Source organism: Eumetopias jubatus, unplaced genomic scaffold (genome assembly GCF_037043125.1).
Source record: "Eumetopias jubatus isolate StellerSeaLion01/CBP00866 unplaced genomic scaffold, mEumJub1_p1.0 scaffold_13, whole genome shotgun sequence".
NCBI classification, from domain to species: domain Eukaryota; kingdom Metazoa; phylum Chordata; class Mammalia; order Carnivora; family Otariidae; genus Eumetopias; species Eumetopias jubatus.
The window spans coordinates 23,015,027-23,036,714 of record NW_028274819.1 but is presented as its reverse complement, the minus strand read 5'-3'; the positions used below and the strand labels follow the sequence as shown (position 1 = coordinate 23,036,714).

General features: G+C 37.8%; 1 pseudogene; it reads left to right on the top strand.

Annotated features, from left to right (window-relative positions):
• The first annotated feature begins 16,359 nt into the window (after positions 1 to 16,359).
• LOC114215339 (glyceraldehyde-3-phosphate dehydrogenase pseudogene) lies at positions 16,360 to 17,495 on the top strand (annotated as a pseudogene).
• Positions 17,496 to 21,688: the final 4,193 nt, after the last annotated feature.

Sequence of the window (21,688 nt, the reverse complement as noted above, 5' to 3'; positions counted from 1 at the left end):
CACCAATATATGGAATCACAAAAGACAGCATTTGGGGTGTAGCATTACATTTTCATTTTGTTTCATCTAGCATCTCTAAAGAGAAATATTCATTGATCCCTTTCTTACCCATTTGGTGGAATACAGTTACTTTTTACCAAATGAAACTCCAAGTTTTTTTCTTTGTGGGTTTATCTAATTACTTATTTATTATATTTTACAAAAAAGAATTTGGTTATCTTTGGAATAAAATGCTCCTTCCTGGCACTATAAAAGAATAAATGCATCACCCTGTACATGCACGCCAGCTAAAACCGGTATTTCCTAATGCCCCACCTTCTTTGTTAGGTAGTTCCCAATTATCCTCATTATGAATCCTTGCCGTGTGGCCTGTTTTGCTTTTTCATCCAACAGGAAAGCTTCCAAACCTAGAGTTTCCTCATGTAGAACTTTCAGGCCACTAGAGAAATCATTTTTCCCCCCACCTGTACCATAAAGAGTGTTTTTCTTCCCAGAGAGTGCGGGTGCTCAAGCAAGCAGCTGATAGTGGTGGAGGGATGGTTCTGCTCACCTTTATTTAGGAGTTCCTGTCCTCCCCACTGAGCTCCTGGGCCCAGGAAATACCTAACTTGGCTCTTTTGTCAGTCTTGCCATTTAGAAATTAGTCTGCTCAGAACACGCCAATGATTTCTAGGGCACTGCATAGCTAAGCTCCACTACCATGTTGGCTTCAGTATGAACAAATAATACCCCATTTATTCATCATTCATTTAGGGAAGGTATTGTTTGTGCCAGACTTTGTGCTAAATATTGGCATTATAAAAATAAATATGGCATAGCCCATTGCCTTTAAGACTACAAAACATCTTGTGCCTGTTGGTGTTACTAAGAGACACTTGTGTAATTTAATGGATGAGTTCTGAAAAGCCATCTTAATTCAATCTTAGATTTCTTAACCCATCAAAGGCACTAATCAGAGCATTTCTCTTTCTGAAGAAAAATGTTTTTAGGTTTGTTTTCAAATCCCTTAACTGATTTACTACTGCTCATCGTCAACTTCTTTCAGATTATTTTATTTTACTTTGAAACCCTCTACCTGGTCCACTTTCTCAAATTTGCTATTATTTCTCTTAAGATTTTCTTCACAACATGTAGTACTTGTGGGATCACAATGAAATTACTGAATAATTGTCCATTAAATCTTCATTTTAATTTTCCTGATACTTTTCCATGTGAGCTTATCATTATCATGATCAGGATTGTAGAAAAATAATTTAACTAAGATTGCTACCCCAGCAGGTGCCATTTTCTTTCTTTCTTTTTTTCCCCACTCGTGATTTTTTATTAAGTTTTTAAATTCCAGTTTAGTTAACATACAGGGTTGTGTTATTTTTAAGTGTACAATATAGTGATTCAACAATTCTTTACATCATCCAGTGCTCATCATGATAAGTGTGTGCTTAATCCCCATCACCCATTTCACCCATCCCCCATACACCTCCCCTCTGGTAAGCATCAGTTTGTTCTCTATTGTGAAGAGTCTGTTTTTTGTTTTGTCTCTTTCTTTTTCATTCTTTGTTCATTTGTTTTGTATCTTAAATTCCGCCTATGGAATTTTATTGATCCCTTTTATTCAATAACAAGAATTAGGGCATATAAACCATTAAAATCCACTCCACGCATTAATACATGTTGACTATTTGTATAAAACGGTGTTTTCTTACGCTGTTATTTTTTCATAAATATACAAGTCTCCAAATCATTCAATGTTTATTATGAATAAATAAGAAAACCCTGTACCATTTTCAAAGCATAGATGAAAATATTTCTTTGTGAAATTCCTCTTAGATGCTCACAATATAATAGCTTACACATAAAGAGAAAATAAAGAGGTCAGAAGTTTTGAGTACTTTTTCTGTTACTATAGCTATAACCAGTCATAAAACCCTGTCTTCTAACGCCACATTTAGTGTGGTTTCCATTAGACTATAAGATATGAGTATAAAGACAATTATATTTTGTGGGGTTTTTTTATTGTTTTTTATTGGAGGGTTTTTTTTTTCTTTTGCTAATATTTACCTAACTTCTACCTCAATAACTATGACATAGAAATGTGTTAATTCCTATTTGTCTTGACTTTTCTTTTTTTCCCTGTGCCTATGAAAGAGAAACCCCTTGGTGTTCAGTAAACATTAGGGGACATTCTGGACATAAATTTTATCCTAATCATAAGTAGATACTCTTTTTGGGAGAAATATAAAATTTAAGACATCTAAAGGAATGACTCAACATTCCACTAACAGTTTTGGTATCAATAATAAAGCAGTTATGCTCATATGACATATGGACCATTAGCACTTAGATATGGATTATAAAGTATCAATGCTGTGGGGCATGCATTATAATACTTTTGTTAATTATAGGGTTTGAATTTTGAATATTTTATATGTAAAATGATCATTATATCCAGAAGGCTCAAAGAGCTTAATTCAATCATCTAATTCTTGCAACCTGAAGTTAAATTGAAATATTCTGTCTGGTTGCAAGTCCAATATTCATTTCCTACCATGCTTACTCTTTCACTTAGAAAATAGTTACAATGTCATTTAGGCAAAGATAAAAAGTAAAGGATAAAAGTAACTGTTATTCCACTTGCAAAGGAGTAACTAAAGGATGGCCAACCATCACTGTGGGCATGTGTATCTTCCTTAGTATCTTGTGCATATTGTTAAGTGTCTAACTGAAACTAGAAAATACAAATCCTTGTTAGTAGCCAAAGTGCAGAAACACAAAATCCGTATTAAATCTCCTGAATCTACTTATGGTATGAGATCACTAGATCCAGTGATCCAATGATGATCCAAGCAGCCGAACAGCAGTAGTTTTATCCTCAACTTATCAAAAACACATTTAACTACTTATTCAGTGATAATATAGGAAAATGTATGAAATAGTTGTTTTTTAATTTATACATACAACTAAGATTCCTTTTTTTAAATTGAAGTATAGTTGACACACAATATTACATTAGTTTCAGGTGTACAACATAGTGATTCGACAAGTTTATATGTTAGTGTAGTATGTAATGGTTTTGAGTGATTAAAGTTTAAAAGATAATTTTAAAATGTTTATCAAAAATGTTATACAGAAAAGTCTTTTTTTGTAATGTATGTGAAGAAAAAGTTACATATGTGTGTAAATTGTTTTGTCCATGGGTGTGATGTTTTCATTCATCTTTGTGGCGTGATCCCCTTTGAAAAGAAACTCTGAGCAATTCTGTTGGAACAAAATTGTCAAGCACCTAAACTGAGATTAATCAGTAGAATTAACATGCCTCTTGAACTCTATTTAGTTGTTTACTATAGAACTCACCAAAAACAAGTTACAGAAAATAAATAATAAAATGAATAGGGAAAAATATCTAAATTAATTTTTAATATCAGTCATATGATTTTCATCAGCAGTTTCCAAGAAGTAAGTGGCAAAGATTGTAATAAGCCGTAGAAAAAAATTAACCTTGCCTACTTAGCTTAGTTTTGGCCAGAATATCTAAAACTATAGCCAAGAAGTCATCTAGTGAACTTGGGAAGAACCTGACTTCCAGCTAAACTAGCTCATGATTGAAATTGGAATGCCTGAGAAAACTCAAGGAGTCTGGCTGTGATTCCCTTTGAATTGAGGAAATCATTGGGAGCATAGCCACCAAGCTCAAAGAAAGGTTAGTCATACAGTTTGTGCACTGGGCTCATTTTGTGGTTATGTATGAGTATCCATCTAACATTCCAGAAATAATATTTGGATTTTATTTCTAAATTTTTTGTCATTTACATTGCTTTGCTTTTGACCAGAACATTTCTGTACAGGAGATTAGCTAATGTAAGGGACCAACATCCTGCTTAGAGATGAGATTACTAGAGTGTTGCCATAATAGCTAGTTTGCTTCCAGTCCCCTTGTCAGGAGGATGACATGAAGGCATCTGCTACATTGGGAGAAGATGCTACTTCTGCCATTTTTACTCTCTTCTCCATAAATTTCCTGGCAAGAGAAATACCACAAGCGAGGAGGAAGAGAAAGGATCCATTGCACAGAATTTTTCTCTCTGTGCAGTGTCACAGGTGCAACAATATATGTATGCGTAATCTCTTATTACACTTGCAGAAAGAAATGTTCATTAGTGAGAAATAGCCCACACATTCTGGGAAATTTCTTGGCAACTCTTAGAGAGGTGAGACAAAAGTAATAAAGATCAAAATTGAAAAATTGAACAAGGTGGTAAGGGCTGGTAAATAAAATCGACACCTAAGCCAAATCTGTGAAGAATTAGCTTTCCCTCTCAATCATTGACCCTGTTATTGACAGAAGTGCTCAGGAATCTTCAAACAAAATCATTAAATGCAAAATCCTAGTTAGAGTGAAGAAAAACTGTTCTCAAATTAATGCTATTATAGAGGCCCAGAGACCTTAATAAAATCAGAGAAGAAAATGAATATGTGGTATTATGTGACTTAGATCATGGCCCCAAAGTACTAGACCTATGTTAAGGTCAATCTCCATGATTGTTGGAGAATAGATTATGATAACCTAACAGCTACAGACTTGGGAAAACTTCAGAATCTCAAGAGAACTACCCCAGTCATTTCTTCTGCTTTATTTTCATAGCTCTCAGTTATTCAGACACATTGTCTCTTTTTTGTTCCTTTGGACCGGAATATCCTTGTACTCACCTTTGCCTGTTCACTCTGAGGCACACTGAGCTGATGGATATAGTCCACTTCTTAGCTTTCTTATTCTCTCCAAAAGTAACCACATAGCATCCTCCTGATTGTTCCCTAGTTTTAAAAAATACATGAGACTTCCAGATGCGTGATGAGGGCAAAAGCATCATTTTTGAATTGCCACAAAATTTTCCAGAGAATGAAATAGACCAAATAAGATACTAAACAACAACATCAACAACACGAAAATGATACTCTCAATAAAACTTGATGGCAAGAAATCCCGATGAACTTCACAACATGGGTGGTATGACCACCCTGAGATCAGGAGTCATCTAGCAGGCATCAGTGGGGAGGGGAAAGAGGTTCCTGATGGACCTACAAGCTAAAAAAATAGAACAGACACTCACATCCTAAAATAAGGGAAGTTTCTACCCAGTTTGAATAGAACCTTGGGTAGGTGGCCTGAGAGTCAGTCAGTGAAATTGGGAAAATCCCTTACAAATTCTAAATTGCTGATGAGTATGAACACAATACAATTAAAAAAAAAATTATATGCATGGATATATGAGAATATATAGGAGAGTTTATAGGATTGTGTTGGTATAAGTTCTTATGACCCTCTGCAGTATACATCAGATACTCTTTTAGAATGACAGACCCTACTCATGAGGGAATATACTGAAAATAGAACACAAATTGAGCATGAAAAGAACACTAGGTCATGAGAAATAGAAGTTGAAGATAGTTGTGGTCGTTTGCAGATACATAAACTTTTGTTAGCAAGAAAACGCAAAACCCCAGACAAGAGAAAAAAATCTAAATAGAGTAATTTCAACATTGAGACACATTAATATGTAAATGAGCTTCATACACCCTCCAAAACAAAAGCCAAAAGAATGTCCTGCGTCTAGAATTTTTCACAGAGGGATTTTTCTAAACCCTCAAGGATCACAGAATCATTGTGATCTTAAAACTGCTTCAAAGCATGAAAAAAGAAAACCTTAAAAAAAAGACTTGAATCACAGACCTGTACCTCTGAAACAAATAATATATTATATGTTTAAAAAGAAGAAGAAGAAGAAGAAGAAGAAGAAGAAGACGACGACAGCAGGAGGGGAAGAACAAAGGGGGGGAATCGGAGGGGGAGACGAACCATGAGAGACTATGGACTCAAAAACAAACTGAGGGTTCTAGAGGGGAGGGGGTGGGGGATGGGTTAGCCTGGTGATGGGTATTGAGGAGGGCACATTCTGCATGGAGCACTGGGTGTTATGAACAAACAATGAATCATGGAACAGTACACCAAAACAAATTATGTAATATATGGTGATTAACATAACAATAAAAAATTAAAAAAAATAAAATGAGGGGTACAGACATGAAAAAAAAACTAATGATGTAATTTATGGTGATTAACATAACATAATAAAAGAAAAAAATGCCTTTTACAAAGTGAATAAAACATTCTTATCAAATCTTAATAAACATAATTGAAAAAACTACAAATAAATCTCAATTATGAATATCAATAGCGGGCGCCTGGGTGGCTCAGTTGGTTAAGCAACTGCCTTCGGCTCGGGTCATGATCCTGGAGTCCTGGGATGAATATCAATAGGAAAATCTTAAACACAGGTTAGCAAATAGCTTACAACAATGAACAAGAAAATATATCATAATCCAGTGAGATTCTTTTCAAGAATGCAAGTATGAAAAGAAGAAGCAAGTTGATTCAATGAAGGCATCTATTAATATAATTTATCATTGTTATATATCTAAGAAGAAAAATATAGAAGTTCAAAATGCATCCATATTACAAAATAGTAAATATAAACTTCTAAAATAGATTTAAAATTATATATTAGTATAAACATTAATATTTCAATTAATGCATACTAGTAGCATTTCTTCTAAAATTAGAGGAAAGAAAAGGATACCCAGTATTGTTCCTACTATTGAACAAATGGTCAGTGTGTTTACATAAGAGAAAGCAATACTAAGCCCAAAAAGTAGAAAGGAAGGAGCAAAACTATATTTATTGCAGCTGCTATGAATGTGTGTGTGTGTGTATGTGTGTGTGTGCATATAAAATGTCCAAGAATATCCAATGAAAGCTGCAAATAGTAACAGAATTGGCAGAATTAGTAAAGGAGTGGGATAATAGAATCCATATATAGGAAGATATAAGTAAGCATTTTATATTTACGAAAAAATTTACAAGGTAAAACAAAGAAGACTATAATATCAATAAAATATAAAATACCTAACATAAAATTCACATGAAATTTGCAAATGTTGTATGAAGAAAGTATTAAAACAATTCTAAAAGCTACAAAATAGAATTGAACAAATGAGAAGTTATCACACATTTTTGGATAGAGAGATTCAACATGACAAATGTCAATTCTACTTAATATACAATTAATTTCATATCAAATAACCAACATTCCCCCCCAAAGGTGGACAAATTAATGGTTAATTAGGCAAAATATTAGGGTACTACCCAGTGTTAAAATATGAAGTTTGTATAATTTAATCCCTGTGACATCAGTGATTGAATAGACAGAACAATGCAGAGAATAGGATGTCCAGAAATCAGACATACATGCACAGAGAAATTTGATATATGGTAAAACTAGGATCTCAAATCATGTGACAAGTGGTTGCTTTCATAAGGCAATGGATGATTGAGAAGCCATTTGGAAAAATTTACAAAATGTAATCTGAACTTCACATTGCATAGCAGAATACAGATTGGAGATTTAAATGTAGAATGGAGCACTATACCTACTAGAAAAAATATGATTTCCATCATAGTCATGGCGTTGTGGGAACCTCCGTATGATCTAAAATCTAGAATCAGTAAGAGAAAAATACATTTGGATAAAATTTTAAAACATACAAGGACATTTATACCATAAGCAGAATTAAAAGACAAAAGATAAAAAGAGCTGAGGGAAGATATTTGCAATTTATACACTGAGACAAATCTCCTTAATGTCATGATTATCTAGAACACAAAATTTGTTTAATAAAAACAAGCTAGGGGCGCCTGGGTGGCTCAGTTGGTTAAGCGACTGCCTTCGGCTCAGGTCATGATCCTGGAGTCCTGGGATCAAGTCCCGCATCGGGCTCCCTGCTCAGCGGGGAGCCTGCTTCTCCCTCTAGCCCCCCCCCCCATGTACTCTCTCTCTCATTCTCACTCTCGCAAAATAAATGGATAAATCTTAAAAAAAAAAACAAGCTAAATATGTGAGAAGGTATTTCACAAAGGAGGAACGGAATATTCCTTAAGCATATGAAACAACCTTATGAATCAGATGAATTCAAATTGCATGAAAAACAATTTTCACTTATCAAAAATTTAAATAGTGGCAAAATTGCATACCGTATTATACATGTCATTTGCATTAGCCATAAACATATTGATTATTAGTTTACTGGAGTTCTGTAACAAATTACCACAAACTAGGTGACTTAAGACAACAGAAATTTAGTCTCTCAAATTTGGAGGCCAGAATCCTGAAGTACAGATGTCAGGAAGGTTGATTTCTTCTGAAGCTTCTGAGAGAAAATCTGTTCCATGCCTCTCTCAGAGATTCTCATAGTTGCTGGCAATATTTGGCATCATTTGCCTTGTATATGCATATGTCCATCTTCATTTGATGTTCTCCCCATGTGTCTGTATCTGTGTCCAAATTTTTCTTATAAAGATACCAGTTATTGGACTTGGGGTCACATTAATGGTGTATATGGCTTCATCTTAATTATATCTGCAAATACTCTGTTTCCATAAAGGGTCACATTCTGAGGTTCTGGGTAGATATAACTTGAGGGGGAGGGCATTATTCAACTCAAGATAGACAGGTGAATGGATTTATAAAATTCTGGTATTTTTATTAACATCCTTATGAATTCTTTGTACCTTTACTTTTTCTCTTTTTTAATGGAAAATACTGTTTGGGAGAAGCCAAAATAAGCAGTAATCCATTCAAACATATTTGTTTTCCTTGAACCATACAGAAACAATGTTAGGACATTGTCTAATAATATCTCATGCAATACTATGTGTTGGTCATTACCATGGCTATTTGAGTGGCCCATCAAAATCGATACTATCATGTTTGCTTTGGACTTAAATTTAAAATTAAATTCAGGTTGTAGGTAGAAAATTAATACTATATGCAAACAATGAATCATGGAGCACTACATCAAAAACTAATGATGTATGGTGATTAACATAACAATAAAATAAAAAAAAAGAATGAATTATTTGTTGTGATTGATCTACAAGGAAAAGGTCAAAATCCTACTGCTTGTCCTAACTATGCAGTCATGATGCTTCAGGATTGGGGTAACAGAATACCCTCCTAACATAACTAGCACACACATTTCATCATTTCACATCATGTCAGGAAGTAGATGTTTCCATGTACTCAAACTCCCCACCCTCCCACACTGCCAACATGGCCCAGGGAATCTAGGCTCATTACTTTTCTATCCTGACACATTTTGTATCTTGTAAATGGCTTCCAGAACTCCAGACATAATATTCTCATAAAGGATCATCTCAACTAGGAAGAAAGGGATGAAGTAATTACACTTTTACTTGCCACAGTATCTTGTTTTTTATGGAGAATTGAATTTTTTAAAGAAACATCTGGGCAGATTGCCTTTGTATGGCATTGAACAGAAGTGCACCACTGCTCCATTCCTTAATAAATCACTGGAAAGAAAAATAACACCACTTTGACTTTATTATATCTATCCTGGTTCTGTCCCTGGGATAGGTTGCATGGCCACAAAATGTGGGATTCTATAAATTAAGAAAGTGAGGATGGTTGTTGTTAGGTAACCCACCACCTAGAATGGGAGGTGTCTTTCATTCTAACACATGGTTATCCATCTAACAATGATGATTTTAATTTATCAAAGATCTCAGGGCAAATCATATTCAATCACAGAGGGAAGATTTAAGTGGCCATCTTTTTCTGTTGGGTTATAAAGTTAACAACTCCATGAACTGGGAACAATATATTTTTCAAACATTCCTTAGGAAAATATTTGAAGTCCACTAGAATGTGAGCTTTAAAAGTCAGAGATTTTTGTTACTTTTGTTCACTGATGCACACCAGTGCCTAACACTGTGCCTGGCATATAGTACTTGTTCAATGAATATTTGCTGATTGTGTTGAATAACCAAATGGGTGTCTTTACAAATGAAGAAGGGAGTAAAAAAAAAAAAAAAAAAGAGCTTTAGAATTTGAAGAAAAAATCTTGCCACATGCATTTCTCATGACTTTAATGTCGGTGTGTGGGAATGCTTGGATATGTTTTGCTTCCCAACTTGTTATGCTTTAGTGTCAAAACAAAACACAAAACACAAAACTGCCTTGGCAAAGGATGTGACATCTCTGCTGTATCCTTCAAAGCATTCCCTTCTCTGGGAAGGTAGACTGAGATGAGAGTATACCAGTGAAGATGCTGGGAATGAAAACATCTTTAATATGCATTTGACTCATTTTCTTCCTCCCTCTCCCCACATAGTCTCACTAAGGAGTTCTTTTTAGGTATTATTTATATCATCTGTGTCATATTTTTAAACATATGAGACAACCTGATAGCCCCTTTGGGAAAGTTAGACTGAGCATAGGGTTTTCCATTTTGAAAAGTAGTGAAAGACCCTAGACATCAATTTAAAAAAAAGTATGATATTGAAATCAGTTTGCCAGTTCTAGGCCTGCTCATTCATTAGGGAACCAGAGACATTTCTCTTGTATGTTCTGATGTATAATAGAAATGTAAAAGTTGGTATGAAAGTTTCATTTTTCATGTTGGGAATTGAAAACCCAAAGCAAAAATGGTTGCTGTTGCGTTGATGTTTTCCTTATTGTGGCTACTGCTGTTATGACTATTTCTACCATGACTAGTTTATAGATAATTAAAAAATTCTTTGAATATCTTTTTTTTAAATAAAAATAATCATCAGCATCATGTTGCCCTGTCTCTGGGGATATATGCAATGAGAGAGATAACAGTGGGTGAGCATAGTCAAAAAGTTGAAGAAGCAATTCAGGAATCCAGCAATCTGTTTTAACATTGACAAAGTAAAAGAGCATGACACTGAGATTTTTGTTTTTTTTTTTTTCTGGGAAAGGTGTTTACCTGCAGAAATAAAAATAAGAATTAAATACTGCCAGCAAATGTTGATGTACTGGGCATCTTAAAGATATAGTTGGAGCAAGTCTAGGCATGACAGAAATCCTTATGCTACCACTTTCAGAACAATATGGGGGTGGGGGGAGTGGTCCTCAGAGAGTAAGGAAAGGCATGGGGGCCACTGAAAAAAAAAGGAGCTACCAGCCAAAAACATCTAGTGATTTATAGAATACAGCAAAGTGGCAGGTAATGGTAATGCCAAATCCATTGAGCTATTATAAATAAGGGAATAATTCATATTTTCTAACCCATTAAATATGAGTGTTGTGAAATTTAGAAGCCTCCTGCATCTATTCTTAGTTTGCCCATTGATTTTTCAGTAAAAAAAGAATTTTCAAAATTAAGATCTACAATACAAGTTTATAGTTATTTTCTATTCTTGCTGCTCCATTGGGTAGCCACAAACCACCTGTGGCACTTACATTTAAATTTCATGACTTAAAATTAAACAAAATTTAAAATTATGCAGTTCCCCTAGCCAAATTTCAAGTGCTAAATAGTCATATGTGGGCTGCCACACTATCGGATAGTGTAGATACACATTTTCATAATCACAGAAAGTTCTATTGGACAGTCCTGCATACAAACAGTAAGTTAATGCTAAAACATACGTAGTGATGCATTTCAATCTCTAAATCAAATATTTTTAAAAGATTATTCTAAGGGATGTTAGGATAATATTCTTGGAGTAAGCAATGAACTTTTCTAATAAATGAGGACCACTTTTACTATTTTGTACCGAGCACATAATGAGTTTGAGTCCTCTGCTCTCCGAATATACTTTCATTTCTTTTCCTTGTGTTATATTCTCTGGGTTCACAAAGAAGTTTATTATCCTGAATGCTGATCCAAACTTCAATTTCCTGGTGAAAAAGTTCTACCCTACCTGCGCCCCTACATCCTCACTTTCTCTAGGAATTTTTCTGTATCTAATCTTGGTCTTAGGTTTTCTATAGCCTTTGTCTCATCTAGTTTGCCTGCCTTTTTTACTCCTATATTTCAGAAATTATTCACTCCAGGCAAATTTCTGTTCTCTTTCACTGTCTCATCCTGATTTTTTCTAAAAACAGGTCTATGCCTCTGGGCACAGAGAAGTAAATTAATTATATCATTAAATATTATTGAATGCCAACTAATAGAAGCCACTATAATGTAATATCCTCCGTTCCAACCAATGCTTAAGAAACTTATAAGTCCCAAGAATTAACATTTTTGCTTAAATTTTCCCTAGCCTGATGCATTGTACTAAATTCTCTCATTGAAATTTTAATGATAGGTACTATGAATACACTAAATTTTATAGTCATTCCATATTGTTCCACATAATATCTGAGTTCTTGACTGGTCACATATTATTTTCAAAAGCTTAATTTAATACTATAAGTGATTACCCTTTGTGTCCTATGTGGCTCCTCACATGGTATCTTGTAACCATGAACTTGCTTTGGTCGATAATTTTTTTATTGTTAATAAAGTTGGGTTTGATTTACCATGAATATACCTTATGCTACCAAGCAGCAAAAAATTCCCTTGATGTTTAATCACAAACTGTGACAGTACCTACATATGGGAAAATATTTAAGATTTTCTTGGGCCAAAAATGCTCGTGTCTTTCCCCGACCAAACTGTAGAGCTGTTGGCTGATTCACAGGCAGCTCATGTCTGATGATGGCTATCTCTCTTTTACCCATTTTCCTGCACCTCCGGCATCATCAGTGCATTGCTGTTCTAGTAGTTTAGACACCTGTCGAGTGAAACATGCTCACTAGTGTCTGACTATGAAGAGTACACTGATTCACACATCACTAAGTGATACTATTGAAATCTTCCAAAATCTCTGGAGAATAGTGGCATGAATGAAGGGAGACTATACATTTTCTTTGCAAATACTCCATTCCCTAAAAGGGTCATTTCATTTTTGCCAGTCCTTCACTTGTTCTAATGGAACAACCTTGGAACTATCCAAGGTTGGATAGTTGTTAGTACAGTCAATTCTCTATATGAGATACATTTTGGTGGGATTCCTTGTGTGAGAAATGGAGCAGGCAGAATCCCAAGATGGCCCCTGCTATATTACAACTTTGATTGTGTTATGTTACATAGCATAAGGGATTTTGCAGACATAACTGAGGTTCTTAATTGACATTAAGACACAGAGGACATCTGGGTAGATTTAATCTACTCCCATGAGCCTTTTAATAGCAGAGTATTCTCTGGCTGGTCATGGGAGAAAAAGTCACAGAGATTTGAAGTATGAGGGATTTGATGGGGTGGAGACTTTCTCTTGCTGGGGAGACTATGAGGCAAGGATCTAAGGACAAGTGATAGCATCTGAGGGCAGTCCCAGCAAGGTATCAGGACTTTAGCCCTATAAGCACAAGTAATTGAATCTTGCCAATAATCTGAACAAGGTTCACAGCCAATTCCTCCTCTCATCTCTGAGGAGGAATTGGCTGTGAACCTTGTTCAGATTATTGAACATTCCAATAAAACCCAGTCTAGCCAATACCTTGATTTTGACTTTCTGAACTCATAGGCAAGCGAACCCAATCAAGACCTTCATCCACAGAACTGTGAGCTAATAAATGGGTATAGTTTTAAGCCACTGAGTTTGTGGTAATTTATCATACAGCAGTAGAAACGTAATATAATATTGATATACACTACTATTACCACTATTCCTATGAATAGCAAACTCTCACATTGTGCTTATTTAATACAAGTTGCTCTTCTAAACACTTCACAAAGATTAGTGCTCATAACAACTTATAGAAAAAGCTACTATTATTTTTCCAAGTACAGAAGAAGAAGAAACTGAGGTATATGGATATTAGCTAACTTACCAAAATCATAAAAGATAATAAGTGGTAGATCTTGTCTTGAAACTGAAGCAATCTGACTACAGATGTCACATTTTAAATTACACATTAACATTTTTACAATACTATTGCATGCACAGACATTATATTTATTTAAGACTATTTGCATCCAATTCCTTTTTTTTTTTATTATAAACTCCCAGATGTTTGGTTGCTACCCTGACTGAATTCATTGATTCAGCAAATATTTATACAGTGATTTGATTGCTAATAAACAGAAAGCAAAAGAGCCTTCAAAGCATCAAATATAAATTGTTAAACAAAACCAGCAGAGATATTATCCTTGTCAGATGTGAAATCTAATAAAGGAAAGAAATAGTATGTAAATCAATTGATGCTGCAGCATACATTTTTGAGAGTGATGAGGTTGCTTGATCAGTATCCCAAATCAAATTCTTTTTTACCCATTACTCACTAAAATAAGTGTTTTGTTATCGTTTTCTTTTTTCTTTCTTTTTAGGATTTTATTTATTTACTGCAGAGAGCAAGAGAAAGGGAGCGAGAGACAGAGAGCACAGAGAAAGAAGGAGCACACTCCCCCCCGCCCCGCCCCTGATCAGGGAGCCTGACACAGGGCTGGCACCCAGGACCTTGAGATCATGACCTGAGTCAAAGGCAGCCACTTAACTGACTGAGCCACCCAGGCACCAATCTTTTTTCTTTTTTAAAGAGTTGTCTGTTCATGTATCATATGACCTCACTGATATGAGGAATTCTTAATCTCAGGAAACAAACTGAGGGTTGCTGGAATGGTGGGGGGTGGGAGGGATGGGGTGGCTGGGTGACAGACAATGGGGAGGGTATGTGCTATGGTGAGCACTGTGAATTATGCAAGACTGTTGCATCACAGATCTGTACCTCTGAAACAAATAATGCAATATATGTTAAGAAAAAAAAAAAGAAGAAGATAGCAGGAGGGGAAGAATGAACGGGGGTAAATCGGAGGGGGAGATGAACCATGAGAGACGATGGACTCTGAAAAACAAACTGAGGGTTCTAGAGGGGAGGGGGGTGGGGGATGGGTTAGCCTGGTGATGGGTATTAAAGAGGGCACGTTCTGCGTAGAGCACTGGGTGTTATGCACAAACAATGAATCATGGAACACTACAACAAACACATGATGTAATGTGTGGTGATTAACATAATAAAAAAAATTAAAGAAAAAATATATAATGAAGTCACGAGCAGCAATATTCCTTAAGATGGTAAGAGATAAAATCAATATATTCAGGCAGAGCAAGACGGAGGAGGAATAGGAGACCTGGATATCGTCTGGTCTCAGGAATTCAGCTGAATAGGGATCAAACCATTCTGAACACCTACAAACTCAACAGGAGATCGAAGAAGGGAGTAGCAACAACTCTCTGAACAGAGAAGCGACCACTTACTGGAAGGTAGGACGTGCAGAGAAGTGAATCCGAGGCGATATTTGGGAGGATAGACGGCGGGGGAGGGGGCCTCCACAAGCCGCTTCTGGCAAGTGATAGACCCGCGGAGCACAAAATCAGAACTTTTAGAAGTCGGCTCCGCTGAGGGACGTGACTCCAGTGGCTAAGCGGGGGGTGGAACCATCGCGGGACAGTGTGGTCTCAGGACCCTCAGGGTCACAGAAAGACCGGGGGTGCCTGAGTGTGGCAGAGCTCCCAGGTATCGGAGCGGGGAAGCCAGCTGCAGAGACAGAGCCGAGGCGCGGGCTCTCACTCAGCTCAGGGTTGCCAAAAATTGTGATCCGTGGCCCAGTCGGGCCACTGCTCCTCCAGCAGGGACCCAACAAGCGGCAGAGCCAGGGAGACTCCCCTTCCTCCCCCGGGAGGAGCGGCGCGGGAGCGCACCACAGGGATCTGCTGGGTTTGGAGACACCACACAGGGTCGGTGCCAGATATAGAAATGCTCGGTCACAGGCCAGGTGAGCACGGAGTGCAGCTGGAGACAGGGAAGATGGGAGTGACTGCTTTTCTCTGGGGGCACACTGAAGAGTGGGACCCCGATTTCTCAGCTCCACCGGGTGGAGATTGGGAGGCCACCATTTTCACCCTGGTCCTCCAAAGCTGTACCGAGAGCTTGCAGGGAACAAAAGCTCCTGAGAGCAAACCCCAGCAGCTTACTTAGCCGGGACTCACAAGGGCGGGGCAATTCCGCCTCTGGCAAAGACATTTGGGAACCACGGCAACAGGCCCCCCCCCAGAAGATCAGCACGAACAGCCAGCAAACCAAGACCAAGTTTACCGATTAAGGAGAACGGGAGAAATCCAGCGCTGGGGGAATACTGCACATAGAACTCAAGGCTTTTTTTTACCATGATTCATTAGTTTTTCAAAGTTAATTTTTCTTTAACTGTTTTTTTTTTGAATTTTTCTTTTTCCCTTTTTCAACCAACATCTTATCACTTTTTCAAAAAAACATTTTTTATTTTTCATTTTTAGAGTCATATTTTATCCCTTCATAGTAGTTACCCTTATTTTTGGCATATATATATAAGTTGTTCTCTCTTTAAAATTTTGACATACAGGCTCTCTGCTCCTCCCCGTTCGACAGACAGCCACGAATTCTGGTGCAGTGCCAGCCGCGTCCCTGAGACACGATGGTGAAGGTCGGAGTGAACGGATTTGGCCGTATTGGGCACCTGGTCACCAGGGCTGCTTTTAACTCTGGCAAAGTGGATATTGTCGCCATCAATGATCCCTTCATTGACCTCAACTACATGGTCTACATGTTCCAGTATGATTCCACCCATGGCAAATTCCACGGTACAGTCAAAGCTGAGAACGGGAAGCTTGTCATCAATGGAAAGTCCATCTCCATCTTCCAGGAGCGAGATCCTGCCAACATCAAGTGGGGTGATGCTGGTGCTGAGTATGTTGTGGAGTCCACTGGGGTCTTCACCACCATGGAGAAGGCTGGGGCCCACTGGAAGGGCGGGGCCAAGAGGGTCATCATCTCTGCTCCCTCTGCCGACGCCCCCATGTTCGTGATGGGTGTGAACCACGAGAAGTATGACAACTCCCTCAAGATTGTCAGCAATGCCTCCTGCACCACCAACTGCTTGGCTCCTCTGGCCAAGGTCATCCATGACAACTTCGGCATCGTGGAGGGACTCATGACCACCGTCCATGCCATCACTGCCACCCAGAAGACCGTGGACGGTCCCTCTGGGAAGCTGTGGCGCGACGGCCGAGGGGCTGCCCAGAACATCATCCCTGCTTCCACTGGTGCTGCCAAGGCTGTGGGCAAGGTCATCCCTGAGCTGAACGGGAAGCTCACTGGCATGGCCTTCCGTGTCCCCACCCCCAACGTGTCTGTCGTGGATCTGACCTGCCGCCTGGAGAAAGCTGCCAAATATGACGACATCAAGAAGGTGGTGAAGCAGGCGTCAGAGGGCCCCCTCAAGGGCATCCTGGGGTACACTGAGGACCAGGTCGTCTCCTGCGACTTCAACAGTGACACCCACTCCTCCACCTTCGATGCTGGGGCTGGCATTGCTCTCAACGACCACTTTGTCAAGCTCATTTCCTGGTATGACAATGAATTCGGCTACAGCAACCGGGTGGTGGACCTTATGGTCCACATGGCCTCCAAGGAGTAAGAGCCCCCTGGACCACCAGCCCCAGCGAGAGCAAGAGGAAGAGAGAGGCCCTCAGCTGCTGGGGAGTCCCTGCCCCAACTTACCCCGCAAAACACTGAGAATCTCCCGACCTCCACCGTTTCCATCCCAGACTCCCTGAAGAAGGGGAGGGGCTTGGGGAGCCCTACCTTGTCATGTACCATCAATAAAGTATACTGTACCCAAAAAAAAAAAAAAATTTTTGACATACAGTTTCTTCTAATAGATCAAAATATATCCTAAATCACTAGTGTATGGCTTTGTTCTAGTCTCCTGCCTGATCACATTCTCTCCCTTTTTTTTTTCTTTTCTTTTTCTTTTTTTTAATCTTTCTTTATTCGAACAACTTCTTATCATATCAATTCCTTTTATAAAATCTTTTATAATTTTGATCTTTACAGTCATCTTCCATCCCTTCATTGTATCAACCCTTATTTTATACATATATAAGTCTTTCATCCTTTAAAATTTTAGCAGGCACTTTCTTCTAACAGACCAAAATACGCCCAAAATCTAGTGTGTGGCACGGATCTATGCACTAGCCTGATCATATTTGATCATATTCTGTTTTTTTGTTTTGTTTTGTTTTTGTTTTTATCTTTTTTTTTTTCTTTTTCTTTTTTCTTTCTTTCCTTTTCTCTTCCCCTGGTTTCAGGTCTTTTCTGATTTGTATAGTGTATATTTGCTGGGGACGTTGTTGACCTGTTAGCATTCTGTTCTCTCATTCATCTATTCTCCTCTGGAAAAAAGACAAGATGAAAAAAATCACCTCAGCAAAAAGAAGAAGAGGTAGTACCGTCTGCCAGGGACCTACTCAATATGGACATTAGTATGATGTTGGACCTAGAGTTCAGAATCATGACTTTAAAGATACTAGCTGGGCTTGAAAAAAAGCATGGAAGTTATTAGAGAAACCCTTTCTGGAGAAATAAAAGAACTAAAATCTAACCAAGTCGAAATCAAAAAGGCTATTAATGAGGTGCAATAAAAAATGGGGGCACTAACTGCTAGGATAAATGAGGCAGAAGAGAGAATCAGCGATATAGAAGACCAAATGATGGAAAATAAAGAGGCTGAGAAAAAGAGAGAGAAACAACTACAGGATCACGAGGGCAGAATTCGAGAGATAAGCGATACGATAAGATGAACCAACATTAGAATAACTGGGATCCCAGAAGAAGAAGAAAGAGAGAGAGGGGCAGAAGGTATATTGGAGCAAATTATAGCAGAGAACTTCCCTAATGTGGGGAAGGAAACAGGCATCAAAATCCAGGAGGCAGAGAGAACCCCTCTCAAAATCAATAAAAATAGGTCAACACCCCGACAGCTAATAGTAAAACTTACGAGTCTCAGAGACAAAAAAGAAAATCCTGAAAGCAGCTCGGGAGAAGAGATATGTAACCTACAATGGTAGAAACATTAGACTGGCAACAGACCTATCCACAGAGACCTGGCAGGCCCAGAAAGGACTGGCATGAAATCTTCAGAGCACTAAATGAGAAAAATATGCAGCCAAGAATACTATATCCAGCTCGGCTGTCATTGAAACTAGAAGGAGAGATAAAAAGCTTCCAGGACAAACAAAAACCAAAGGAACTTGCAAACACGAAACCAACCCTCCAAGAAATATTGAAAGGGGTCCTTTAAGCAAAGAGGGAGCCTAAAAGCAGCATAGATCAGAAAGGAACACAGACAACATACAGTAACAGTCACCTTACAGGCAATACAATGACACTAAATTCATACCTTTCAATAGTTACCCTGAATGTAAATGGGCTAAATGCCCCAATCAAAGACATAGGCTATCAGATTGGATTAAAAAATAAGACCCATCAATATACTGTCTGCAAGAGACTCATTTTAGACCCAAAGACACCCCCAGATTAAAAGTGAGGGGGTGGAAAACCATGTACCATGCTAATGGACACCAAAAGAAAGCTGGGGTGGCAATCCTTATATCAGACAAATTAGATTTTAAACCAAAGACTGTAATAAGAGATGAAGAAGGACACTCTATCCTATTTAAAGGGTCTATCCAACAAGAAGATCTAACAATTGTAAATATCTATGCCCCAAAGATACAAATGTAGGGATCCGAAGGGGTACGTGCACCCCAATGTTTATAGCAGCAATGTCCACAATAGCCAAACTATGGAAAGAGCCAAGATGTCCATCGACAGATGAATGGATAAAGAAGATGTGGCATATATACACAATGGAATATTATGCAGCCATACAAAGGAATGCGATCTTGCCATTTGCAACGACGTGGATGGAACTGGAGGGTGTTATGCTGAGTATAAGTCAGAGAAAGACATGTATAATATGACCTCACTGGTATGAGGAATTCTTAATCTCAGGAAACAAACTGAGGGTTGCTGGAGTGGTGGGGGGGTGGGAGGGATGGGGTGGCTGGGTGATAGACAGTGGGGAGGGTATGTGCTATGGTGAGTGCTTTGAATTGTACAAGGCTGTTGAATCACAGATCTGTACTTCTGAAACCAATAATGCAATATATGTTAAGAAAAAAAAAAGAAGAAGATAGCAGGAGGGGAAGAATGAAGGGGAGTAAGTCAGAGGGGGAGATGAACCATGAGAGACGATGGACTCTGAAAAACAAACTGAGGGTTCTAGAGGGGATGGGGGTCGGGGGATGGGTTAGCCTGGTGATGGGTATTAAAGAGGGCACATTCTGCTTGGAGCACTGGGTGTTATGCACAAACAATGAATCATGGAACACTACATCAAAAACTAATGATGTAATGTATGGTGATTAACATAACAATAAAAAATTAAAAAAATCAATATATTCAAAGATATTCAAGGGGAAGTTGTAGGCAAGAAATTCCTTTACACTTTGCCTTATGAAGAGGGGCTAAACATTGAAATACTTTTTAAATTAAATAATCTAATAATGTTTATTGATAAAATTAATATAATACTTCAATTATTTTAAATAAAAATGTAAAATATCCTTTTCACTAGAAAAAAAGAGTTGTCTATTGTGATTGTTTTGCTTTACTTTTGATATGCTCATTGTTGAATTCTTAATACCTAGAAGAGGACTTGAATATAGGATAGTAAATATTTTTAGGAGTAAATAATTGTATGAATGTATAAATGAATTACCTCTTACTCTACTGGTTAGATCAAAAAAAAAAAAAAAACAGTATTTTTATAAGCACTGTCGGCATTGAGAAAGCATATATTTCCAGAGTAGAAATAATAATCTTTAAAATCAAAATAATTTTGGGGCGCCTGGGTGGCTCAGTCATTAAACCTCTTCCTTTGGCTCAGGTCATGATCCCAGGGTCCTGGGATCGAGCCCCGCACCGGGCTCCCTGCTCAGCCAGAAGCCTTCTTCTCCCTCTCCCACTCCCCCTGCTTGTGTTCCCTCTCTCGCTCTGTCTCTCTGTCAAATAAATAAGTAAAATCTTTAAAAAAATAAAAAATAAAGTCAAAATAATTTTGACATGTCCATTTTGAATAGCTTATAAAAGATTGCAAAATACCAATATTTCTGGTGTAAGAGTAAGTGAATACTAGATAAACTGAAATATCACAAAGGAAGAAAGGGAGGAAGGAAGGAAGGAAGGAAGGAAGGAAGGAAGGAAGGAAGGAAGGAAGGAAGGAAGGAACAATAGGATAGATGAATACAGAAGAGTTGTAGAAGCAAGTAACAGTCAAATTCCAGAGAAGGACAGACATTTAATAGGTAAGCAGAGATGAGAGACCACATTAAAATCTGAGTCTGGATGTTGGAAGAAGAAGCTTGCTCTGGGTAGGTAAGTTTTGCTGCAATTAGGAGAAACCAGCTGAATGTATAATACCACAGGTGGAGTTGTGTGGCAGACCTGAATCTAGGCATGTCTAAACCATAGAGGTAGTCTTACCTGCAAAAGGGAGTTTGGGTTTGTGGGGGAGGGCCATGGAATAGAAAGCAGAAGAAGATCTTGAGTTTCCCAGTGCTTATATCCCCAAGCACTGCTCAAGGAAAGAGCTTGAAACCACCCACAAGATATAAATCAGAGTGAAATTGATAATAATTAAAGTTCTAATTGAGATCTGATCCACTTCATATTTTGATTAGAAGGAGTAATTGAACAAATCCTCACCCTTGCTGTCTGATAGTGAAAGAACAAGTCTTTTCTGGGGGAATATTTACCATCTACTTCAGTCTCTTTTCTCTGTTCTTTGGGTACAAAATATGCAGGACAAAATACGAAAACTATGACATGTACAAAGAAACAGAAAAATGTAACCCATTAAAAAAAAATCAATGATCAGTAAAGCA